Below are 26006 nucleotides of genomic sequence, written 5' to 3'. Positions count from 1 at the left end.
TACTATGCTAAGTAATATCATGGAATCAACACAAATAGCACCACATGAGACACGTGTCATTATAAGAGGCGCACACACAGGAAGAGGATAGCAGCTTTGTGGTAAACTTTTGTGGTGCAAAGTGGGCAAGTGCCAAATTGAACTAATCTCATCTTTGAGCTATTGCTACAGTTGAGTAATTTAGTACCCAAACATGGAGTTCTGCAAACATTTAAATTTTAGCAAATTCGGCATGCTGATAGTTGGCTTGGAGCATCGGGTGAACCCAGATGGAGTGGAGGAGTTGTTGACGATATTTTCTGGCATTTTCTTTTCAAATCGAGAGCTGAGAAGGAAAGAAGACCTAGCTACACTGCCTGGCCAAAAGCAAATAGGTACGAGCCTCCTATTGGATAATTACTGCATGGGCGATTATCTTTCAGCTGGCAACAAGTTATTTAACCCCAACTGATGCAATGAGTAGCTTCTCATTTCTTAAACAACCATGTTAGTCTGTTTGAGAAGGGTAAAATCATTGGCATGCATCAAGCAGAGAAAACATCTAAGGAGATTGCTGGAGATTGACGAGTCCAGATTTACCCTGTTCCAGAGTGATGGGCGCATCAGGATAAGAAGAGAGGCAGATGAAGTGATGCACCAATCATGACTAGTGCCTACTGTACAAGCCTGTGGGGGCAGTGCTATGATCTGGGGTTGCTGCAGTTGGTCAGGTCTAGGTTCAGCAACATTATGTTCCCAAAGAATGAGGTCAGCTGACTACCTGAATATACTGAATGAGCAGGTTACTCCATCAATGGATTTTTTTCTTCCCTTATGCCAGAGGCATATTCCAAGATGACAATGCCAGGATTCATCAGGCTCAAATTGGATTGGCCACCACAGAGTCCAGACCTTAACCCCAGAGAATCTTTGGGATGTGCTGGAGAAGGCTTTGTGCAGTGGTCAGACTCTCCCATCATCAATACAAGATCTTGGTGAAAAATGAATGCAACACAGGATGGAAATAAATCTTGTGACACTGCAGAAGCTTATCGAAACAATGTGAGTGTGCACTGTAATCAAAGCTAAAGGCGGTCCAACGAAATATAAGGGTATGGGATTTTTTTTTGGTGGCAACTTTTTTTTTTTTGGCCAGGCGGTGTATATCCAAGCGCTTGATTTACTCTGAAAAATTTGGGATGGGACATATACAAAAAGCTTACCAAGACTTGAAATGTCCACTTTTATTGGCCAACTCTCAGCTACAAAGTGATGGGCGACAAGCGAATGGCTTTCCTTGTGGACATTGCTTTAAACCATTTAAATGATATACAATATGTTTAAAGTTAGGGCTAAGGACAGAGGTAGATTACATCCTGTTAAATAACATGCCAAAAACACAAACTGCCTTCTGACGTGGTGTTACGCTGTTGCATGACACTATGCTGCACTATGAGCTTACATTGTGAGTGTGTATACCGGCACAACAGACCTCCCAAATGGGCAGAACAACCGAGCAATGCCTCTGAGAGCTGATATAGCTGTCACATAATCTAAAGGTGTTTTCACATGTAGCCTCTTAAAAGTTGCATCATTTCATCATGTGATGGAGCATTCATTTCTTCCTGTGTGTGTGTGTGTGTATGCGTACGTTTGTATTCTGGGCTACCTAAATGTGTGTGTCACACTGACCGATAGTCATGCCTCTCTGGCCCAGCGTGTGTTGCCCTGGGAGACCGAGTAATAAAAACACGTTCATTCTTTGGCTATGAATCTCTGCCAGCCGCCTCATCTACCGTTCTCCACCATGAGCAACAAAAGCACTGATTTCAACGGCAGCCATTTGACAGCAGCTCCAAAGTCATCCACATGTAGGGTTCCACCCATCCATCTAAACCTCCACCATGAAGTTCCTGGATTATGTCTCCAGAATAAAACACAAGTGTCTTTAATCAGAATGCACCCACTCTTTTAACAGTCCCCACAACGCGTCTTCGCTCCATGGGTGACAGGGCCTTCAGTGTGGCAGGTCCTAAACTGTGGAATGACCTGCCACTCGTGATGCGCCAAAATGTATGTCCACTTTTAAAACTCAATTAAAAACATATCTTTTTAGCTTAGCTTACCTGTCAGCCCCCTGATCTCTACTTACACCGCCTCTTTTATTTTATTTTATTTTCCCTGTTTTTATCTGTCCTCGCTTTGTGCTCAGTGTACTGTTGTGTGTGTCTGGGGGTGTTTTGTGTTTTGTGTTCCTTGCCTATACCTACTTTGTACAGTGTCCTTGGGTACCTTGAAAGGCGCTTCTCTAAATAAAATGTATTATTATTATTATTATTAAAGCAATATGGTGTGACAAAAAAAAAAAAAAAAAAATCTAATCTTCCATTAAGCATCCAGCAAGACATGTAAAGATGAAACCGATCTAATGGAAGTACATTTAGAATACATGCATTTATTCAGACCATTGTCAGGCAATACAGATACAGATGAAAATAGCATGTCTGAGGAAAGTTAATGAAATGTATAGTTGTGGGTAAATGGTGTGGTTTTGTACAATCGAACCTTGCCTCACCATCTACCGGTCTGTTTTCGGTGCCAGTTGTTCTCATTATCACTTTATAATGACAGTGGTGCACAGTAACCTTTCATCCTGTGGGAATCTGCAGGTAGATCAGGACCTGCAGTTGCAGTTACAGACGTTCACTTGGTGTCTTTTTGCAATTATTATCACTCTCTTGACCTGCATCCTTGTCTTTTCTGTTGCATCAAATATTTAGTGTATTTTTTTTTTTTTTTTCAAATATTCGTGTGATTCTCTTAACTTCCTTATTTTCTTTCCTGCTTTTCAGTATGTGATCTGAAGTCCTTTCCTCATCACATTTGATTTCCAAATTCCCCAGCTCTGAATGTGTGTGACATTTAGCAGTTTAGTAACATCCGGGAAGAGGCTGATAGCTGGCGTCACTGTAGTCTGAATATGAGGTACAAAGAAACAGCATAGCATCTTATGTTTTAAAGATTAAAGAGCCGCGTTGCTATCAGTCTCCCCAAAGCCTACAGCTAGAATTCTATCAAAAAAGCGTTAGCATATTAGAACGTGCAGGCACGTGTACTGAAGTTTCCACATCATGCCTAATGCTTTTCATGACCCGGGGATAAAGTGCTGACTTCAAACAGAGTGAACACAGTGGATCAGTAGGAGGCCCATTGGAGGACTAAGAGTTAGAATGTGAGTACGTGTGCTACGATGACAACTCCTTGTGGCTAAAATAATACACTCTTACGTCAAACAACTTTCCTAAAGATGTGTTTTCTGTGTCATTACGTGTACCTTGTCAATGTTTCCTCCCTATCAGTGTGAATGTCAATGTACAGCTTTAGCAGAGAATAGCAAGCGAAGGATAACTATATCAGAGTGGAGGGTAAATGCAGTTATTTCCAGTTCTTGTACACTTACTCAGGAAATAGGGATGGATTATACCTTCTGAAAGGAGTATTATGATGAAGGAAGCTGTCTTTCAACTTTCAACTCAAATTGTACGCATGTAGATGGCAAATTGTGACTTTTATGTCTCGGTTGGAACACATTTTAACAAAAACACAATACCTTGAAAAATGAGTATATTTACATGTGGTAAGGGGAAAACACGGTAAATGAATCTGCCTTAAAAGTTCCTTCACAACTACTGAGTTTTTGAAGTGATCATCTTAATACAAGATGCAGTTAATTATTATTTTTCTCCTAATAGTTAGTGATATTTGAAGCAAAAAAATAACAAATTGTTTTCAGAAATTAATTCCAACATGATGGTGCCATTGCCAGGCACTGGAATGACATAATATATTATAAGATACTGATTTATTCCATTTTATTTTTAATCACTCTGATCTCAAAGAAGAGCGCAGGACAAGTGATTCAGTGATTAGAAATATACTTTATGAGAACCACTTGGAGTATCTCATGTCAGCTGCTAATCTCACACACATAACATTTCTATAGAGTTGAGGTCTGGTTTTTGACTGGGCCACTGCAAAATTCAGATATATTTAGTATGAAACTATTGTGTCATAGATTTACTCCTCCTCTGGAATTATGTTGTCATATTGGTATGCACCCCCCTTGTTTATGCCATACATGGTGTTTTCGACCTTAGTTTCATTGGTCCACAAACGATTTGAAAGGAGGAACACGTAGTGCCAAGGTGTCCGTTGCGAAGTAATATTTTTTGGAGGGCATTGGCTTCCTTCGTAGTTTCCTGTAATGGAAACCATACATGTTCCTTCAAGCTGTTTTCTGTTACTCAGGGTTACTTTAAGTAGTCTACATTGTCCCAGGGACAGTGAAGGCAGGGACTGCCCCATGGACAGTGTAGATCGTTATTCTTGTAACGTCACAACGTTCAGCGTTCAGCATACAGTTTGTATACTAAACACTTTGAGATTACTTGGTTCACCCACCATTCTGGACTGTATGTCTTCTGGGGGGGTATGGTGCATGGTGGTTTCATGGATGGTTTCACTGATGCCCTTGTTCTAGGTCTTTTCTTGTCCAACATAAACCATGGCCTGTGAAGATTTGATCATAGTTGAAGGCCAGAGTTAAACTTAAATGCAGATACTTTCAAAGCACACACACACAGAACACACACAGAACACATCCGAACTATGAAGGAACACATTGAATTACGTACCATTATGTAGTAAACAAAAAAGTCCTAAACAAACCAGAAAATGTTTCACTTTGGAATTTCTTCGAAGTTTAGCCCTGCGATTGACTGGCAAATAAAGAAGAAAGAATGATGCAAACTCAAAAAATGTTGAACATCTTTCTGATCATTTCTTTCTTTCTGAGGCTAAGGATAGAAATTCACCACACATCTGTCATCTGTGTACTTTAAGAAGGAATTTTATAGCAACAGATATTCTATTTGAAGGAAAATATGTGTAAGTCGTCACAAAAAAAATAAAAATAATAAACGGTCTATTTCTTTGTCCAGCAGTTCCGATCTGATTTACTGGTACATAAACGGAGAACAAAACTATGTAGTACTGTCTCGGCAGCTCACAATTCAACAGATATTCTATAGATAGTTGATTAATGGGGTGCAAGATGGCGCCTCCTCAGTTGAATGAAAATTCAATATCTAATACCCACCGACTGAGTATACATTTATCACCTTGTCATGAGTAGTAGCACTTGATTCTTAAATCAGTAAAGGCCTATGTAATTCACAGCACGCATGGCCACAATTTTGCTCCACTACACCAAAACTATAACTATATTTAAACTGAACCAACTCTTGATAATTCTTGATATTCAAGAATATATAATAAATATTCTTCAGTTCAGATCTGAGCTTATAACAACAACAACGTGTCACAAGGGGGGCGGGCATTGAGCAAACTTCACCTTGCCAACTCTTACCTGGGAACTAGTTTCCAGTATTATCAATTCAATTCAATTCAATTCAAGTGAATGATCTGCCACATAGCCTCTGGCATCATGGCACTCAAAGACTTTAAAGCAATATTTGTGACTGTTTTAATTAATGTCTGCACGCGCTAGATGCTAGTTGCTTTTGTCAGATCTCTGTCAGCTTACTCGGAGTTTCCTTTTGTAAAATGATCTTAATCTCAATTAGAGGTTCTGAATGAATAAAGAAGAAATAAACAAATATAAGACCATGCTGTTGGTAACAGTTGGACTGACCGATGTCTATTAGCCTGACATTTCCAAAGGCACACAGGACTTCCGAACCATAACCCTGGTCAAAAAATACAAAAAATCGGATAAAAAACTATTATTAATGGCCCACATAGTTGCTGTTTTGAATCACTACAATATGCAGAACAATAGAAATCGGATCATATTAGTTTCTATGTAATTAGTCAGTGATGTTCCCTGCCTGCAGCAACTAGCAGCCACACTTAAAAAAAAAAAGAAAAAAGAAAAAAGTCTAAGGCATTTAAATCGAGAGAAGGTGTTTCTGAAATAGCTACTGTGTCTGCTGGTGTTCTATTGCACTTGAATAGCAGCATTCTGGCTTCGGTGTGGAATATGTGCAGCGTTGACAGATGTGGCAGTGCTGCAAATACTAAAAGCTGCGTTTCAATACATGGAAGTGTGGCACAAATTTGCCTTTCATTTCACCTACACCCATAATGTGTGTGAAATCATTTGATTTGCAAAGGCAACGGCTAATTACAGGCCCAGCTCAAATCAGCGAGCTCATAAAAGATGTCAAAATGTTGCCTGACGCTGTAATAGAAATACCCATTAATGAAATAACAACATTCCACAATGTTTGCAAAGACAGCTATTAATATCCACGTGAAGAAAAAAAAAAGTGTGTCTACAGCATGACTCATTTGATTATAATAATAGCTTCGATCTGTTAAATTAATGCTGCAGGAGTGATTAAGCAAATCGAAATGAGGAACAGATGGAGTGACGTCAACAAATATTTGAAAGAGATTCTTCATTAGATACTGCTGAATCACAGCTGGTGGTGCAGCACTTTAAGACAATGACCTTAATGATCCAACAGCTTCAGACTGCAGGATGATGGTTTACATGGAACTGATAAGCCGTTGTCTGCCGAGAACTGAAAGTGTCCAACTGCTGTTGTACTGTGTAAAAATAATGAGTATTTTGAAACCATGCTTCTCTGGTGAATTGATGAATCTGTCACCAATAGACTTTACCCAGTCAGATCAAATAAAAAAAGGAAATATTTCATCTTTGTGACCTACAAAGACCCTGGGCCACACTACAACCTATTCTTTGTATATTGTAGGTTAAAGGAGGCTATGGATTTTCGTACAATTATCAGATATCATGATCTTAAATTGCTGCTTAGAGCACACAGGCTCACTGCCATAGTTCAATATTTACTATATTATACTATATGAACTTAAGTGACATCCCATTCGTAATCCATAGGGTTTAATATGACGTTGACCCACCCTTTGCAGCTACAACAGCTTCATCTCTTCTGGGAAGGCTTTCCACAAGGTTTAGGAGTGTGTTTATGGGAGTTTTTGACCATTCTTCCAGAAGCACATTTGTGAGGTCAGACAGTCATGTTGGACAAGAAGGCCTGGCTCATAGTCTTCGCTCTAATTCATCACAAAGGTGTTCTATCAGGTTGAAACCAGTCAAGTTTTTCCAAACCAAACTCCCTCATCCATGTCTTTATGGACCTTGTTTTGTGCATTGGTGCGCAGTCATGTTGGAACAGGAAGGGGCTATCCCCAAACTGTTCCCACAAAGTTGGGAGCATGGAATTGTCCAAAATCTTTTGGTATGCTGAAGCATTCAGAGTTCCTTTCACTGGAACTAAGGGGCCAAGCCCAGCTCCCGAACAATAACCCCACCCCTCAAATGTTTGAAGAAGCAGTCTGGATGTCTAGGTGTTTGATTTTATTCACCTGTGATCATGGAAGTGATCGGAACACCTGAATTCAATTATCTGGATGGGTGAGTGAATACTTTTGGCAATATAGTGTATGCCAACAAGCATCTTGGCCACTGAATTTATGCTACATTTGTTAATATTACAAGACGAGCCCCCCCCCCCCCACAGCAATGACACTCCTTGATGGCCATCCCCAGCAGGATGCAGCCTGACACAGGCACACACACAAAAACGGTTTAGGATCAATTCAAAAAACATGAAAAACAGAACAAGGTGTTGACCTCCAAATTCACTAGATCCCAAACTGATCAAGTATCTGGAACCACAGGACACCCTCAGAAGGCCCATGTCCATTCACTAATGAGTCACAACTATTTTGAAGAAACAAAGGAGACCTACACAATATTAGGAAGGTGGTCATAATGTTATGCCTAATCGGTGTATATAGATATGCTGTTGCTTCAGCCAACTACCCAGGAACCCGAAAAAGCTTTTCTTAATTTAGACTTAATTTAGGGCAAAGTGGTGAGAGCCTACTCTGGATGACGTACTGGTCTCATGTATAACATAACAGAAGAATGCTTTGGAACACAACAACAACAAGCTTCAGGCATTTTTTTTTTTTTTTTTACTGCTGTTTTTATTAACAATCATTTCTCGTACACGCAGGGCTGTAGCTGCTAGTAGTTCCTAAGAGGCTCGAGATTGGTCTGAAATTATGTGGTTTGGCTACAAACCGGCACATAGCTTGTAGCTTGTAGCTTGTGATCTCACAAATCTCACAAGGATCCAGCTGTCTTGCAAAGTAAAATAAATGGAGTAGCACTGAATCCATTTTGTCAGTTGTGCATGTGCATTTACTGGAAAGACTGCTCTGTAATGTGCTGGAGGTGGGGGCTTATACAAGCTGTTTAAACACCAGTGGCTTTTTTCATGTTTCTACATGTGGTAAATACATATTTTTCTAATCATTAAGAGTTTATTTTAAGGAAGTCAATAGTACATTGTATATACACAAATATTGAATACAACATCATTATTAATATATTTGTATGTTAAATTAATTAAAGGTTAAGTTGTGGCTTTTGTAAACCTTGTTGTGCAAGTACATGCGTACCTACACACATAACATGTGAGAACTTATACCCCTTATTACTCCTTAGCCACAAAAGAAAAACTATTCAAAGTCACACTACAGCCAGCGTCTAATTAAAGGGATATAGAGAAGGTATGAGAGAAAGAGAATAATGAAGGATAAAGTTATGTGCGGAGTGACAAGAAATGAGCAGGAAGCTCACAGAGAAGTAGAAGAACACAGGGAAAAAAAAAAAGATGAGCAGAGACAGGGAAGCACGTGTGCAAGAGGCACATGGTGGGGCGAGCAAGGTATTAGTGGTGTGATTGTACTCAACATTAAAAGCCATCCCGCTGGGATTTTCTGAGGGGTTAATAATCAATGCCAACACATCGGGCCGGGCCAATTAACACGCATCTAGAGATCCACCATGACCTGGTAAATGGAGCGAGAGAAAGTGAGAAAGGCGAGATTGATTTTGTTTACACAGACACTTTCTGGAGAAACCGAAAGGCCTGTGCTGAATTCCTAATGCTATTCTTAAATAGCCGTCCTTAAATTGGCCAATCAGACTTCCTTGGCATTAGGGGAAAAAGGTCCAGATCAGACAGTGAATGGCACTTTCAGAGAAATGTTTCGTTCACCACATCTGAATATCACATAGGCCCATTGAACCAGTACCTACAAGTGAAGACAGCCACAAACTGCAAAAGTTCAGACATGTTTTTAAAGTGTGAGATATGGTATTTTAACTCTGTCTTTACTTTATGACAAGATTGGATTGCGCGGTGAAATGAATCATGATAAATAACCTTTTCTGTTCAGAGGCAGTTTTCAGTTTAACTTTAGTCCTATTAAAGCCACAAGCTACCACCAATCAGTGAACTTGAGTCTGATCGTGAACCTTTTCTTCCATCTGGTGAGCTTTTCAATCCTCAAACCTGGTTATAGGAATTGCATTTGCTTCTTCTGCTGTCCGGCTAACAAGCTGCTAAGTGCAATAAGAGTCTGGCACGCAGAGGTAATGCCTGGTTTAGACACAGCGTGAGAATAAACAAATCACGTGCAGACAGCTCTCTCTGGAAAATCTGATGAAAGCAATAAGAGAGCAGCCTCAGGTCACCGGTTTTCCAAAAGCTGAAGGACCTAAATAAACGCTCATTTAGCTCTGGGTTCTGTAAAGCCTCGTTAGACAACATTGATTGTTATTGATGCTAGATAGGCGATGTGGCGAGGTGGTTAGCACTGATACCTCACAGCAAGAAGGTCCGAATCCATTTCTGTGTGGAGTTTGCATGTTCTCCCTGTGTCTGCATGGGTTCTCTGCGGGTACTCCAGCTTCCTCCCAATAGTATGTGGAGGCTTTTTTTTTAGCACAGATTGTGTCTGCATAATTCAGCTAGGAAGTGTAGATTGCGTACAGTGAGTTCATCAGAGCTTTTTTATTATAAACTGGTGCCTGCTGTGGCTTGAAATGGTGCTAACAATTCCGAATGAGTCGAGGGCATTGTGATCCCCGAGGGAATGTGCAGAGCCAAGCGAATTTCGTGTGTTCAGCAAGCATCCTATGCCACACGTACGCATTTAGTAGAAATAACTATGGGAATAGTTTGATTTGATTTAGTTTGATTTTGCTTGATGTTTGGTGAGAAATGAAAGAATAAAAAGCCATTTACACTGAGCCATCGTTATTGTGTTTTATGTTCAGGCTTGGCAACTGATTGCTGTACGTGGCAGATAAAGACCTGCATAGTTCTGTGTTTAATTTTTGTTGTGCTCTTCATCTCTGTCTTTTCACAAATGTTGCTGTTTTTGCTTTGTCAAAACAGCAAAAAAGAAAAAAAATCAATAGTCTTCTTTTTGTAAATCTATAATTATACATGCAACTATAGTTTGTTGCAGTTCTTTGAGATACTGTGTAATATAACTATATATATTAAACTTTGTACGCTGTGTTATCTTCATCTTAGTGGTCAAATAGATGTCGTATGTCCAGATGAATTTTATCTGTAGCTCTTTTAATAATGCACCAGAATATACAAAAAAATTACAAAATCCCCTGTTGATAGCTTTTGAAAAAAGCGTGAAAAACAGCACAAGGTGTTGACCTGGCCTCCAAATTCACTAGATCTCAAACTGATCAAGTATTTGTGGGAAACACTGGAACAAGTCTGATCCACAGAGGCCCCTCCCCTCAATAGGACCCAAAGGCCCCCACTAACAACATCCTGTTGCCAGACACCACAGGACACCCTCAGAAGGCCCATGTCCATTCTCTGATGAGTCACAACTGTTTTGGAGGCACAGGGGAGACCTACACAATATTAGGAAGGTGGTCATATTGTTGTGGCTGGTTGGTGAATAATGTTGTAATCCTTCCCGCTGTCACTTTAATCAAAGTGGGCCCCGTACACCTGTGTAGCTCTCCACTGCACCGGAGCTCAGGTCATACACCACTCTGCAACTTACGGCAACCAACAGCCAGAAACGTGGCCTGACATCTTTGATCTAATCTGACAAAACTTCCCCACTGGCATCCACACTCCAAACTCATCACATCAAAACTCTCTTCAAAATTCATGAATGGAAATCAGAGTGAGAACATGCTGCAGAGAACACATTCTTCCACATTAGTGTCTTCTCCTTCTTTTATTTGTTCTTTTACTCGTCCAAGTGAATTAGGTGCAGTGTGACAGTTTACTGTTCAGCCGTATTAGTTAGAATTAGCCTGGTTTTCAGCGCTCTTGTTTCACCTTCTGGTTGTCGAGCTGGCTAGTGTAGCTGTAGTTAGGTTATTTATCTGACTTCAGTGTGTAAATCAAGGCGGTTGCGCTCGGATTTAAATCAAGAAGCCACTGATGTTCTGGTTAACAGAGGTTTTGACATTGCCATCACCGTGTACAATTCTGGTTTCATCTCATCTGATTTCCACATGTTCCTTCACACACTACCTTTGGCAAATGACTTGTTAATCTGATAATTTGACACAAGTGAGACATTCATAGTTTTTACTAATTTTCTAGACGTTTAAATGCCAGTTCTCATTGGACGAGCACAGTGCTTAAGGTCTTGCTTGGCTAAGACTTCACCGTCATGGTCCACTGTGTTTTAAATCACCTGGCTGGATGGAAAGCTTCCCATAGCACAGCCAGCATGTCAGTGTACCTGGTAGGGGAGCAAAGCTCTTCCACAAATCGTCATAGATGGTGAAACCCTGTGCTCAATGGACTTGATCATTAATATTTGGGTACGCATGGCAATGGATGTACTGTTAGGGTTTGGGGCCGACGGTGATGGTAGCCGACAGTATAGGGACAGAGCATACAATGGGGGCTGTGAAGGCTTTTTTAGGTATGTTCAACTGAGTTTAAAAAGCTATTTTGATATTAGTAAGTAAGTACAAGATCACCTTCTTTTCCAAAACCCATTATTTAACAATCTATCAACCAGATTCCCTGCATGCTTTTTTTTGTTTTGCTTTCAAAACGACCTAAAAACAAAACAAAAAAAAACACTGAGGAAGAAACACAGGAGGGTGCCTTTTGGTATCTGGCCCCGGGATGTTGGCAGAGATGCTGCGAGGTGGGGCATCCGTAGATATGGCGTATCCCTTGGATGCTCAATTGACTTGTGTATCTGGGAGTCTTGCAGGCAGGCTGGCCAATGCCTTGGGCTCCGTCTTGTGGTTCTTGAGTCAGTCCTGAGCAGTTTTTTGAGGTGAGGTGGGGTGGAGGATATTCTCCTGCTGGGAAAGGCTGTTGCCATTGTTGTCTGCAACAATGTGTTATGTGCACAAACGCGGTCACCTGTGCATGACACATGTCTACAGTCCTCAGTCTCATCCTTTCCTTCAGCGCTTTACAATAAGGGAAAGAGATAACAGTGGTAATGTACGTGTGTCCTAAGCTTAAATCTTTTTTTTTTTTTTTTTCTATCTTGACAGTCATACTTTTTCTGAATAGAGTCTTTCTTTTTTATCTGGAGCCTTGGAAAACTTTTCCTGGTCGTATCTTAGGCTTTTCTGCCACACTCCTTACTGTGGTCGCTCCCCTCTACAGCTCTGTCAAACCAGCCGTTGGTCGTAGATGTAAAAAATGCATTGCCTTCCGTCCATTCGTTCACACACATCACTGTGTACACTCGGAGCAGTGGGCTGCCACTCATGAGGCGCCCAGGGGAAAAAATACACGGTGTTTCCCTGTCTTGCTGTAACTAAGCATATTGTTTTGGCAGTTGCATTTTCCTTATTTGAGGTCATTTTATTAACACAAACCATCTTGCAAGATGCAAGAAAATGAGGCTTTTCTTTGACTCAGATGTCTATCCTACAACTGTGGTCACGTCTGCTTACAGAATATAAATGTGTTTCCTGCATCAAAACGCAAAGTGATATGATAAGACGGCCATGCCTTTGAAGTTTGACATTTGCCACCTTGACATTTTTTTTTTTTTAGCTTGGTTAGGTCCACAAGAGAGAACCTAAGGAGCTCAAATGGTGACGTCTCCTGAAGCAAATGTTTAGAATGAAATGATTTGGTGACAAATTAGTCTTGAACCGGATCAATTTAGTGAGTGACTCAGACTAACCCAGGTCCATAAGATGAACCAAGTTTACCGCCACTAATTCGGTAAAGTGAAAGAGAAATGGTTGTGTAATGCAGTCAACTACGATTCACTGTTCACTTTCTAGCTGGTAACTTTCGACTGCATTAAGTAGCCTCATACAAGTAAGAAAAAATAAATAACTTGGTGCTTGATTGATCAGCTATAACACGTTAAAACACATTACTAAGCCTTAAAGGTTTCTGGTGTGTAAAACATTCGAACAATTGTCTGTTACCAGAAATATATCAGAATAATACCACAATCAGTGGCAGTCCAAGAATGTGTTTGATCAGTTAGCTAACAGCTCTCTGACTGACACCAGCTCTGCTTCTAGAGGATTACAATGAAGTCTCACAGATCTCATCGTATCACACATTCTCATTCTTCTTCTTTCCTGTTTTCGTAAATGCAATGGAATTTGGTGACAAAAAAAAGTCAAAATACTGAGCTTGGGAGGGGTAGTGTGATTACTCCTTTTCTTTGCCCAAATCACACATTTCTTGCATTTTCCTTTCTCAGTTTATACGCGCTTGTGAGCTTCTTTTCCAAGTGTGAGTTGATGTGATTCGATGTCAAATGCGTCAGACCTCCCCAGCAGATTTCCATCCTTTTGATATTTATTCCTAAACTAATATATTCTGTGTGAGTGGGTGAGAGGTTGTGCTTCTTATTTCCTCAAGGAGTACACCTCTTGAGTAGTGTAGAATCACTGATATATGACAAGTTGACTCATCCTGATCACATTATTTTGAATAAAATATGCAGGCTTCAGTGTTACTATCTCAGTAGTCTGAATAACAGCACAGCTCCTCTACACATGTAGCTTGACTTTTACACTATTAATGCTGATATGATTTACCATGCGCAAATAGATATACTGGACATAATAACTTTAAAATGCCGTTCAGGAGAAAAAGCCAACGCACTACCTTATACTTGCCTGATCAAAATAAGTCTGCTAACACGTAAATTGCAAATTCATTATGTGGCACGTTTAAACTGGAACAGAAACAGCACACCACTGCACTTAACAGGTTAGTCCTACATCCAATCAGAATCATCTTGTTTTGTGTGAATGACGACATCAGTTTTTTTTAATGCACAAATGTTTGCAAGTATCAGGTACTTTCAGACCACAACAACTACAACTGTTAGAAGAGATACTTTACTAGGCAATGAGAACGGCTGTAGATCTTGTACTAGTTTGTTTTTTGTAGCTTCTTCTTCAGGGGTAGATATTTTCCAGGCACCACAGCAACTTAACGAGTACAACGACTGGTCCAGTCACAAGCTTACCTGATTAGATGAACCCATGAAAGCAGCACCGGGTTGTTAAAGTGTAAACATTGCTCAACATTTTTAGTCATTAGAAATGGAAGAACAGAGAACAGAGATAAATACACAGAACTAAGTGACGTTACTACACTAACTGCCAGTAGGGTATTATGTCACTTCAATAGTGCAAATGCAAACAGAAGGGGAAAAAAATGAAAAAAACTTGAGCGTATGTAGTTCTTGCAGAGCTTCTCAACTTAAAGTTACCCTCAGACTAAACGGTTCTGGGAACTTTTCTGAAGGGTGACTGTAGCTCAGCATGTTAGCATTTAGCAGGAAAACTAATCGTATGCTGTTGTTACTTCAGTCAGGCATAACATATGACCACTGACAGCAGAAGTACAAGCCAGTACGAGGTGTTGACCTGGCCTTCAAATTCACTAGATCCGAAACTCGTCAAGTATCTGTGGGATGATCTACAGAGGCCCCTCCCCTCAACCCATAAGACCCAAAGACCCCCATTAACCACATTCTGTTGCCAGACACCACAGGACATCCTCAGAAGGCCCATGTCCATTCTCTGATGAGCCACAACTGTTTTGGAGGCACAAGGGAGACCTAGACAATATTAGGAAGGTGGTCATAATGTTATGCCTGATTGGCGTATATGATTAACAGGTATCATCAGTTGACAGTACCGCATGCAGATGTATTACTGTGTTACTTTAAAGATTATAAATAGCAACAGTGTGTCAGCTCCTAACAAACAATAACTGAGTTAACCTTCTTATACCAGTCATGGCATGGTTAGACAGTGGAACAAATGGAACTGGGGATTGCATGTTTTTTTTCCCAGTATGCACACAGAGCAATGAGATGATTAGCTGCAGCTGTTGAGGCAGGCAGAAGCTCACAGGGCTAATGAGGGAATGAACAACAGGTGTATAAAGCAGGGGAAGGAGCTGAGGAGGTGCAGGAGACATAACACAAACACGTGTCCTACTTCAGACTCCTTATCCACACGAGTTTAGTTTTACCCCGAAATGGCATGGGATTTAGAAATTACGCCGTTATGTTTGTGTTTCATGGGGCACACTTGCATGGGATCAGCAAACTCTGTGTTTGTCAGAGGTATTATCAAATATTTTGCGCCTTTACTTTGCAAATTCATTAGCGAAATATATGTTTTTAAAAATAAAACATGATGTGATGAGACTGCATCGGTCCCGGGGGGAGAATTTCCAGACTACCCAGCAGTATCCCCACCTTCTACCTTTACGGATGTGATGGACACATTAATGCTTGACTTAATAAAATCCAACACATCTATATGTGCTACCACGCGTGCCATCGACGTCGTCATCCTTTGCGATTTTATTTGTCCGAAGGTTTCGTGCTTTTTCCCGCGAATGGCTCAGCGACATCTCGACTTTACACATTAGCATCTGTCAGAACTTTATAACACAGCCTTCATAATTCTTAAATGAAAAGAGTAAGAAAAAAGCCACAAATCACAATAATAATAATAATAATAATAATAATAATAATAATAACACGCATCCAAACCACAGAGATGCTAAGTTTCTGCTGTCTAATTTGCGGTGTCATTTTTACTTTACAAATTACGGACATGGCCGATTTGCACAGGATTAATATCACAGATAGATCAAATAATTATTAAAACTTGCTTGAGGTTCTCAGGTAAAAGTAACCCCATTCTAATAGGGCTCAATCAATCATTATTCTACCCTGGCTGAGAACTTTGTTGGCTTGAATTTCCTGTGATTTATAATCCTCACCTTTATTGTGACAGCCATCGGGTTCCACGAAGTTGGGAAAAATTGCGACGGATGTGTGATATTGGGCTGGTGCTCTGTTGCACGGGTCATTACGGATTGTTAAAAAGTGCACAACACGTGTAAAGAATGAGCCGGTGCAGTGTATTAACTGAATATGCTGTGCTATTGATTAAATTTACCTGGTTACCTGCAATGAACTTGGCAATATTTGGTGACTAAGTACAAATTGACATGTCGTTTGCATTTTGGTAGTCATATCTGAGTTTTCCAAGTGCCTGTTGTCAGTTTGGTGTGGATGTTTTCTTAATGTGCATGCGTTCTGTCTGGTGGCGGTCGAGTTGCACCATGCTTTATTGAATGACGTGCAGTAAACCGTACATATAATCTACTGAAGAGACACTCTCTGTGACACATTTTGTTTCCTGCTAAGAGGATGAAGGATGTCTGCCTCCATTAGGGTCCAAATATAGCTGTCCAGTAATTTAACTGATTTATCTTGATAACATGTGCTCCTGAGTGAGAAACAGCTGTCTGGGGGAAGTGCCGAGATCACTAAATTTCATTACCCCCAAGCAAATGAGATTCATAGGGTGGGGTTAAATTCATTAATTAAGTAATATCCTAACAATTAGATTTGGCCAAACCAGGATCATGATGGCTGTTAAGTGGCTAAAACTGCAGTGTTTTCCATTCTTTTATAAATCCCTCTCTTTGTCATCTTTTTGACTGCCCTTATTAGCATGAATCAAAGCGCAAAATGTAATATTTTGTTCAGGGGTGTCAAAGGTTAATTGTACAGTGCATGTACTGTCTGCGTGTGTGCATTACTATTCAGCAGTGCAGCTTAGTGCAGCACCACTGGACCTGTTTTATATTCAGTGAGAAGCAGTCCTTTAACTGCTGCTTTATTCAAAGTCATTCTGTCTCTGAAGTCTGTCTTCATTTATCTCTGCTGTTTTACACTCATAGCTCCCATGCCATCCGTGGTGGCAAATTCACACATGCATGTACACATCCAGACTGCAGGAAAAACTGTTGTTGTGTTGTTGATAGTAAGAAGTTTACATATTAGATGTTGAGAAATCATTTTCCACTACTGTTCTAAATATGATAGTATTTTGAATCACATACAAATAATGTAAACAACATTTCACATTTAAAATTTGAGAGGTACATCAATCAGGCATAACATTATGAAGTAAGTAACATTGACCGTTTTGTAAGTCATTGCTCTGTTGGGAAACGTTTAGACCTGGCATTCGTGTTGATGTGTATGTACCACCCACCTAGACCAGACCAGGCACCCCCACTCCTTGATGGCAGCAGCCATCCCCAGCAGGATGTGGAATGATCCACAGAGGCCCCTCCACTCAACCCATAGGACCCAAAGACCCCCCACTAACAACATTCTGTTGCCACACACCACAGGACACCCTCAGAAGGCCCATGTCCATTCTCTGATGAGTCACAACTGTTTTGGAGGCACAAGGGAGACCTACACAATATTAGGAAGGTGATCATGATGTTATGCCTGATCAGTGTATATCATAGTGTAGCGTAGGCTTAGTCAAAATTACATTTGGGCGCCAGACAGGAGAGGTATCATCACTTCATTAGCTCTTTGTATAATGCTGCATTATAATAATAAAGCAATTATACAAACAATAATCCAGTATGAGAAAAATAAAAAAAGAGTGAAATAGAGAGAGAAAAATAGAGTGGGAAAAAAATAATAATATGTGGCTCCACTCCATGCTGCCTGACTACTTAGGTAACCACACCCACGGAGGTCCCTACACATTAAAGGCAGTTGTTACTGCTAGGCTCAAGGCCGGCAACAAAGAGGGGGGGCACACACAGAAATAACCATCAAATTAGTTTATTTAAATCAACCCAAATTATGATACTCAGAAAATTAGTGTGATGTGTAAATCAGAGGAGTCAGTAATGTCAGCCATGACTGGATGGGTGTAAGTTTGTTGTGATACATGTTGGAGGGTACAGCAAACCACACAAAGGAACAGGATGAGGAAGATGCATTAGGCCTGGCTGAGAGAGCGAGAGAGAGAGACTGAGAAGGGCCATCCTTTATGCCCTTCTAGAAACCGAGTCTACTGCATCCCAGGTACATGCAGTAGACCCCTCCCAGCTCCACCTGAAAGCAAACAAAGGAGTGGGAGAGATCATCACACAGTTAAGTGTGTATATCAGAAAACCGCTCCAAAATATCCACACAAGCGTCACAAATATCACAAAAACAATATACATGAACATTTTAACCATGATGTGTTTGTGTGTTTAATACTTTGCATGCCAAATTAATTTTTAATTTAACAGCACAAATTTGTTTGAGTGGTGAGGGGGAGATCGATGCTAACAGAGTAACCCACTGAACATATCCGTAGGTGGCTGCTTATAACAACTTCATTCTCTTTATTTATTTGTTTTTTTTTTCTGGCTCCAAACGAACTGTTCATTTGTCATTCATTTCAAAATAAGTTAAATCACGACCAAATCGGGCCAGACGACTAAAACATGTGAAAGTGTTACAGATCATTATATTATTTTATATTTTCACTGCACTAGTATTGACTCCTGTCCTGGTATCGGTGAACTGGACTCTCAGATTGTGTGCTTCCCTAACTCCTCCCCTCTGAGTTGCACTCCGCAGAAGTGCCAGTAATGCGCTGAATCTTCTTTATTGGTAACCTACGTCATTACTTACGTTCCACCTTAACACCATCCCTGGCACCTGAATAAAGATTTCCTATCATGGAGCCCGGACGGAGGCGCCACGCTCTTAAAATGTGACAAATGCAAATGGGATGAGAGAAATCAAATGTGACTAACGTGTATGGAAACAGAGAAAATCAATTGTCTCCTGAACAAATGGATGAGCTATTAAAATGATTGCGCGCTACAGGAATATATTATCCTCGGCAGCTGCCAGCAGAGGCAAGAGTGGTGGCTGCTTGGCCCAAGAAAGCACACAGAGCTCTCTCTCTCTATGGCAATTATATATTCAATATTCATGTGCAAAACATACATTTTATCTGCCTGCTCTCATGCTAACAGCTCTTACACATTATCATTATACCAAGCATAAAACATGAAATATATGGATGCGTATAGGTTGCCAAAGAGAATTTCTCTGTTTGTCTTACAAAGGAGAAGGTGCAGCGACTCTAAAAACTTGGCTTTGAAGCAGTCGTGTTGTTCGCCGTCTTTAATTATACAAAAGATTTTGACTTGGACTGATGTTTAAGCTTGGAAGTTAGAGACCACACTTGTTAGAGAACTGTTATTTCAACTCCTGATGAAGAGACATTTCTTATCCTCACCACATTTGTCAGTGATACTGGGAATAAAGAATTAATTAAAGCTCATATGCCAAAGAGGCGAGATACCAATCATTTTTAAAAAGCTTTTCATGAAACAATTGCAGCTCACTGAAGTTTGACTAAACATTTTTTTCAGTATTCTCTGTGGGGCAGGGAGGCTTCAGAGAAGAGGATTCAATCCACTCATCAGATAAAAAAAAAAAAAAAAAAAAACAGTCACCGGGCTTCAAATGCAGCCCGTATTAACACTTCAAAACAATCACAGCATCTCTGCAGGCATAGGAAATGTTGCACAGCATGGAAATAACACAGCTTTCTTTTGAAGTTTCTGAACTGCCTTTTGGAAGGCTATCTACATAGAATAAATACAGACGATGTACATGATATCCGTGCTCAATCCTATTAGCTGGAAGAAAATGTCAAGAAGGAGAGCCATCTGCCTTAAGCAGGATACATCTCCACATGATATTGATGGGGCAGTAACCTTCTGAAATGACAGGTTTAGTGGAGTCTGAAACGTGGATCCATTAAAGTTTTAATAAAGTAAATCACAAAATGGCACTGGGGCCCACTGCACTGAGTGGCCAGCGTCCTTCACCAGAAATGAGACATCATATATTCTCCCGGTTTGTCCTGATAAACTCAGGTGTCATGTTCCAACACTGGTGGGAAATCTTCTCGGCGCAAGAAGTAATGAAATGACAAATAAGAAGAGATGCTCGACTGTCTCCTGAACAGCACTGTACACTCACAATTGTTGTCCTGTCAGCGAATAGAAAGATATGATGATAAATAAAGTAAACAATTTAGATTTTTTGCACATCCTCTCTCCCAAACACCGGTTATCCGGTTATAGGTTAGCAATCTTAAGTATGTACAACCATTTAGGATTTGAGTTTTGGATTCCTTAACGTGTTGTTTCAGCTCTAGTGGTACTTATTAGTTTAAGTAAATCTTCTTTTTTGTCCTTCCAACTTCAGAAATACAACTACAACCATGTTTATCTGCTCTAACAAAAGCTTTGGCTGCCCTCATAATAGCATGACTGGTTACTTGTGATTGGCTAACTCCATTATAATGTGGGCTTACAAGTCATGTTAAATCATTGGTACATAAAAAAATATTGGTTAATTCTCAACCTTAAAAAGCTCTCCCAGAAAACGTATATGCACTTCTACTGGAACGTCATTAGTCGTAGAAATAGTCATTATTTATAAGTCTAATACATGATATCATGTATATCATGGCAATAATGGTTGGCTTTTCTTTTTGTATTTTCTTTTCGTATATTATTGCATATTTGAGAAGGGTGGTGTAAACTTTTGTTAATCCGTTCAATAGGCCGAGGAAAATACGTTCAACTAATAACCATGGAAGTAGATTGGCTCAATTCTCTCAGGATGGAATGATACATTATTTCTGCGCATTCTTGCGTGGGGTAAACATCAGGGGATGCAATGAGTTTCCAGGAGGGACAGACACATGGGACAAAGCAACAGAAGTGTGTGGAAAGATGAACTGATGTGGGCAGCCTTGATAAAGACTTGAGACGTCTCAGTCCATCGTGGCCATGTTCTTTTATTGGATAAAGGGTTGAATAAAGTTGAGACATTCAACAGCAGGAAGAACTGCTTGGGGAAGTTCAAAAACACTCTAATCTGAATGATGTTTTGGAGCCACATCAATGCATATCAGATAATTTATTTAGTGGTCATGTAAATATTTAAGTTGGTGTCTGGAATGATTTCAGTTAGGTTGAAGAAATATTGTCCACGTCCAGGCAGCTTAAATGGACATAACCCTAACCCTGAAACTGATGCAGCTAAATGCAATTCTGCCAATTTGCCTTTATTTTTCCCGTAATGTTTTATTTCGTGCAAAAAAAATGCATTCATGGGTTGTGGTGGCCACACATAATTTCATGCACAGCTCCCCCTAAAATCACCTGGAAAATTGGAATATAGTAGTCATAATTATATGGAGTATAATCGCCTTTAACAAGAGATTGATGTAACTGCTTTAGATGATAATGAAGCCTTCATATCTATAATATGCATGTCAGTCACCGTAGGTTCTCCTACATGTTTGGAAACAACGATGAAGGATGAGTAATCGATTGGTCATGAGCTGCAACTTCACAGCTAGATGCCACCCAATTCTACTATCCTTTCAAATGTTCATTTGTTGATGAAGGACATGATACTTCTGCCGCCTCACTAGAGTACAACTTCATACGCGTGAATGTACTTCTGTTTCTAGTGCCTTATTGTTGTTGTCGCTGCTTTTGTGGTACTTCTACAAAAGAATCTGAGCAAGTCTTTTGTTGTAGAAACAGAGAAACGTACACCAGAAGTAAGAAGTCTTCCGTTCACTGTATGACACGGAGTTTACATGTTAATCAAAAAAGACACTTGCGCCTAAACGCAACACAGCTGTGTAGACGGACACACACATGCAAAAACAGACACACTCGAAGTCACTTGAGACATGAAGCATCGTTGGAATCAGGCATGCGTCCCAAACCACAGGAAGCCCTTCCAACAGCTTGGCTTTTAGATGAAGATCCCGTACACACAAACATGTAAACACACACACACACACACACACATACTCACACACATTCATGAAAGTACATCAGCACGCACACTGCCTCCTGCTGCTCCTGGCGAGCTATGAGACCTGCTGACTACAGAATGGCACAATTGTGTGCCTGGGCCATCTGCCGCTGAGACGCATATAGATATCACACACACAGGCACATTCTAGAGGCATACACAAATATTTGCCACCCACTTAAAGATAGATGTGCAAAGAAGTGTCGTAACCCTGACACATCTATGCCCCTTCTTTTTCTTTTATACAGTGATCAGCAATAACATTATGACCACCTGGCTAATATCATACTGCCACTAAAACAGCTCTGACCGATGGAGGCATGATCTGTGCAAGGTCTCCGATGGTGTCCTGTGACATCAGGCACCAAGCCTCCATGGGCTGGACCCGTTTCCCTGCACAGCCCACAGTTGCTTGATGGGATTTTTGTCTTGGGAATTTGCCACTTCAACACTTTAAACCTCGTGTCATGATCCTTGGACCATTCCTGAACAATTTTTTTGTGATGTGGTAGTGTGCTATTATGCCAAAGGGCTGTATTAAGGGCAGTATATGATATGCAGCAATGTTTAGGTAGGTGATATGAGTAAAAGTACATCCATAATTTATATTTTTATGTAATCGCTTTACAGTGGCAACCCACTACAGTGATGTTGTTCTTTATTTCAGTTGAGAGGTGATCTATATATTCTTGGAAAGTAAATGAACCAGGTTTTGCTACGTCTCTAACAGGAATCCAGTGTGAGCCTTCATTTTGGACTAATGTTTTGCCCTCCAGGTCACCGCGGGTGTCACGTGACTGGAAACTATGAATTGTAGGCAGAGCATGGGTTTCCTGAGTGTGGTTACACAACCCCATATGCAGCAAACTGTGATGCACTGCATGTTCTGACACCCTTCCATTATAGCCAGTATTAGAGTGTTCAGCAGTTTGGCTGTTGCTTGGTGTGTTGGAGCATGGATCCAAGAGGACGTGTTCATTTGATGCTCTCTACTGTAATGACAATATTATTCACTCCATCTTAGCATAGATATTACCATATTTACATGCTCTGTAAATAGCAGCAATACTAGAATTAAGGCTGGAATAGGTGTGCTGAAAATTAATCAAGATGTAGACAAGGGAAGGAAGCTGCACATGGATGTAGGTGCAAATTAAAGGCTGATGCTGACTGCCAGTGGGCCACTGAAAATAAGCTGGAGAAAATGTAACTGCTTAGTGAAAGACAAAGCTGAGAGTCTGTTTTGGCACGAGGAGAGGGAAGACCAGAAGAATGTGCACCTGTGACTGGCTACTCTAGGATGGGTTTGACTGACTAGAACAGGGGTGCCCAGTACGTCGATAGTGATTGACCGGTAGACCGTGAAGGAAGTGCAGGTCGATTGCATGCCATTCAAATAAAAATCTTGTGGTTGTTAGTCTATCATCTGTCCTCACTATGGCACTTGACACTTAGTTGACATACAGTGACGGATTGACGGGCCAGTCTGAGCTCTCCCCATGCGCGCGTGGTCAAATGCGCAAGGTTCTGTAAACCCCTAGTGAGCAAAGTAGTTAGCCTTCCAATTTACATCGACTCAAGAAGAGTTATAAAAATGAGTGCATGTGTATCTATAGGTAGATCATTTTGACTTGGTCATAGTCAAAGTAGTTTGCAAGCCAAGAGTGGGAGCACCCCTGGACTAGAGAGTCAGTGATTGGCTTGCGGCCATGAGGTCAGAGGGAGAAAGCTGTAAGACCAAGACAAAATAAGAACAGACTGGAATTTAAAACTAGTCACTATCAGTAACGATATGCCTACAAAGGCTGTGTGAATGACCTCTGAATAAGGTTTGATGAATGTAAGCAGCAGATACCCAGCAGCACATTTGTTTAAGATGAAGAGGCAACCTGTATAGCAGTGGAAGTTCCAAAAAAGCAACCTGAATACTGCTGATGGTTTAGACTGCATATTTGTGGGAGTTCTCTGAAGTGTTGAATTAACGAATATTAAACATAGAGGTACGTTTGTACTGCCAATTCTGTCCCCACATCCTTCAACATATTCAATCCATATATCCCATGATGGGATAGATTTAGAAGAGACAGAAAGAGACCGGAGATGGGTAGCTGGTTTGCACACAGCCTGCCAAAACCCTTATGGATGGCGCGGCATCTATCTGTCGAAAGTAGTTTCAAAGAACTCCTGACTGGTTGCGGTACAGACCTTTTTTTGTCATATGAGAGTGGAATGTCTGAGATATGGAAAGTAGATTTTAATTTTCAGAGAGGAGAGCCAGCGAGAAGGAAATGATCAAGAAGGAGAACAACGGATGAGAGCTTGACATTGTCACAGAGTCCTTCGGGGTGATTGGAAATCCCTGGGCTGCTTTTGCAACCAAGTTAGCCGCAAAATAAAATTTGGAATCCCATTTTTATGCTGAAAGATGCCATTGGGATGGGTGGATGAGCACAGTTCTGTTATCAGTGATGTATAATAGGAGTGAGAAGGGTTTAAAAATCATGCTGTTGGTGCTCGGAGTCGGCCCTTAAAGGGGAGCAGCAAATCTGCCTTTTCTGGCCTAATTATTTGCGCGTGGCGATGCCAATCGGACTATAGTGTTATGGTTGTCTACTGCGAATGACAGTCAGTGACGACTGGCTACCCCAGTAAATTTACCGCAAGAGAAAACTGTCTGACCCCAAGTCTGGATGTGTTTAGCCTAACTTAAAGTAGCACAACATACCCTGCAACTCCTTAACACTACTTAAAACCCCAAAGATTCCTATTGTTTTTACATGTGTAGCTTTTGCTTGATTTTAGCAAGCAAAAGAAAAAAAAAATGAACGCTAGTAGTTACCTTAGTGCTCCTAAAGTTTATCCCTATGGTAAGAAAACTCCTAATTGTATAGCCACTTCATTTGAGAAACGGCCTTTGGGATCTTTTAGATGGTGCCACTACTTGTGTAAACTATATCGTTAAGAGTATAACTTTTATTGAGACATCTTATATTATAAGGCCCAAGTTCTGTTCAGTGTTGAGTGACTGTTCTTCCCCAGACAAGTTGAAATACCAGACAGTCCAATCTGAACACATCCTTATTGCTGAACTTTTGAGTCCAGTCTTCTCAAAGACAAAACAATAAAGAGAGTAAACATCATGAACCAAACAAACCAGCAGAGGAGACTCAAATAAGGTCCGGATCAAATTTTATTGACATCTCTTTCCTGCAATTACGAAAACAGAAATGACGGAGCCTGACAGACAGCGCCTGTGAGGCTATAGGGTGTGAGAGAAAGAAAAAGAGGATGACCACATATTGAAAAAAGAAATGGGGCTTTTAAAGATCAATTAGTTGAAGAAATGTTTGAACTGGTAAATGCACTTCGGTAAAAGTAATCTTCTGTTAACATTTTTAATTTGAAAGGATATTTTTGACAATGACATTAGGCGTTGTGATCATGGATCATATCATCAACTCTTTATATCTGTAAAATATAATATCTAAATATAATGTGGTGCGAAACTACTATCCTGTGTCCTATGCTGGTTGCTTTCCCCAGGCGGAATACACAACAAATCCTTTTTTTTTTTTTTTAAATGGTTTCCAAATTCTCAGTGGATGTTATTCTGCTCAGTCAATGGCCAAGTCCCAAGATGGTGTATAAGGGTTGATCAAAAAATGTGTTTTGCTCATGCAGCCTTTGCATTAATAGATTTTAGTTATATATTGTGAGATAGTTTGCATGTGTGATTAAGCGCAGCATATTTGGCATTGAATCCAGTTAAATCCTCACTCAGTATTGACAAGCTATACAGTAAATCTGCTTCATTTTCAAGCTTGTGTGTGAGTGGTGCTTTTTTCAGGCATGTATACAGAACTATACAGAAATGTCAAGTGTGTCAAGTGTCATAA

General features: G+C 40.4%; 1 protein-coding gene across 1 annotated transcript in view; it reads left to right on the top strand.

The window, feature by feature from the left end:
- Window positions 1-26006, top strand: part of naaladl2 (N-acetylated alpha-linked acidic dipeptidase like 2) — a 372313-nt gene that overhangs the window by 104588 nt on the left and 241719 nt on the right. The gene's annotated exons all lie outside the window — the stretch shown is intronic.

This window comes from Chelon labrosus, assembly GCF_963514085.1.
Source record: "Chelon labrosus genome assembly, chromosome: 7".
Taxonomy (NCBI): Eukaryota; Metazoa; Chordata; class Actinopteri; order Mugiliformes; family Mugilidae; genus Chelon; species Chelon labrosus.
Note: the sequence above shows the minus strand (reverse complement) of the source record. Positions and strands in the feature narration are given on the sequence as shown.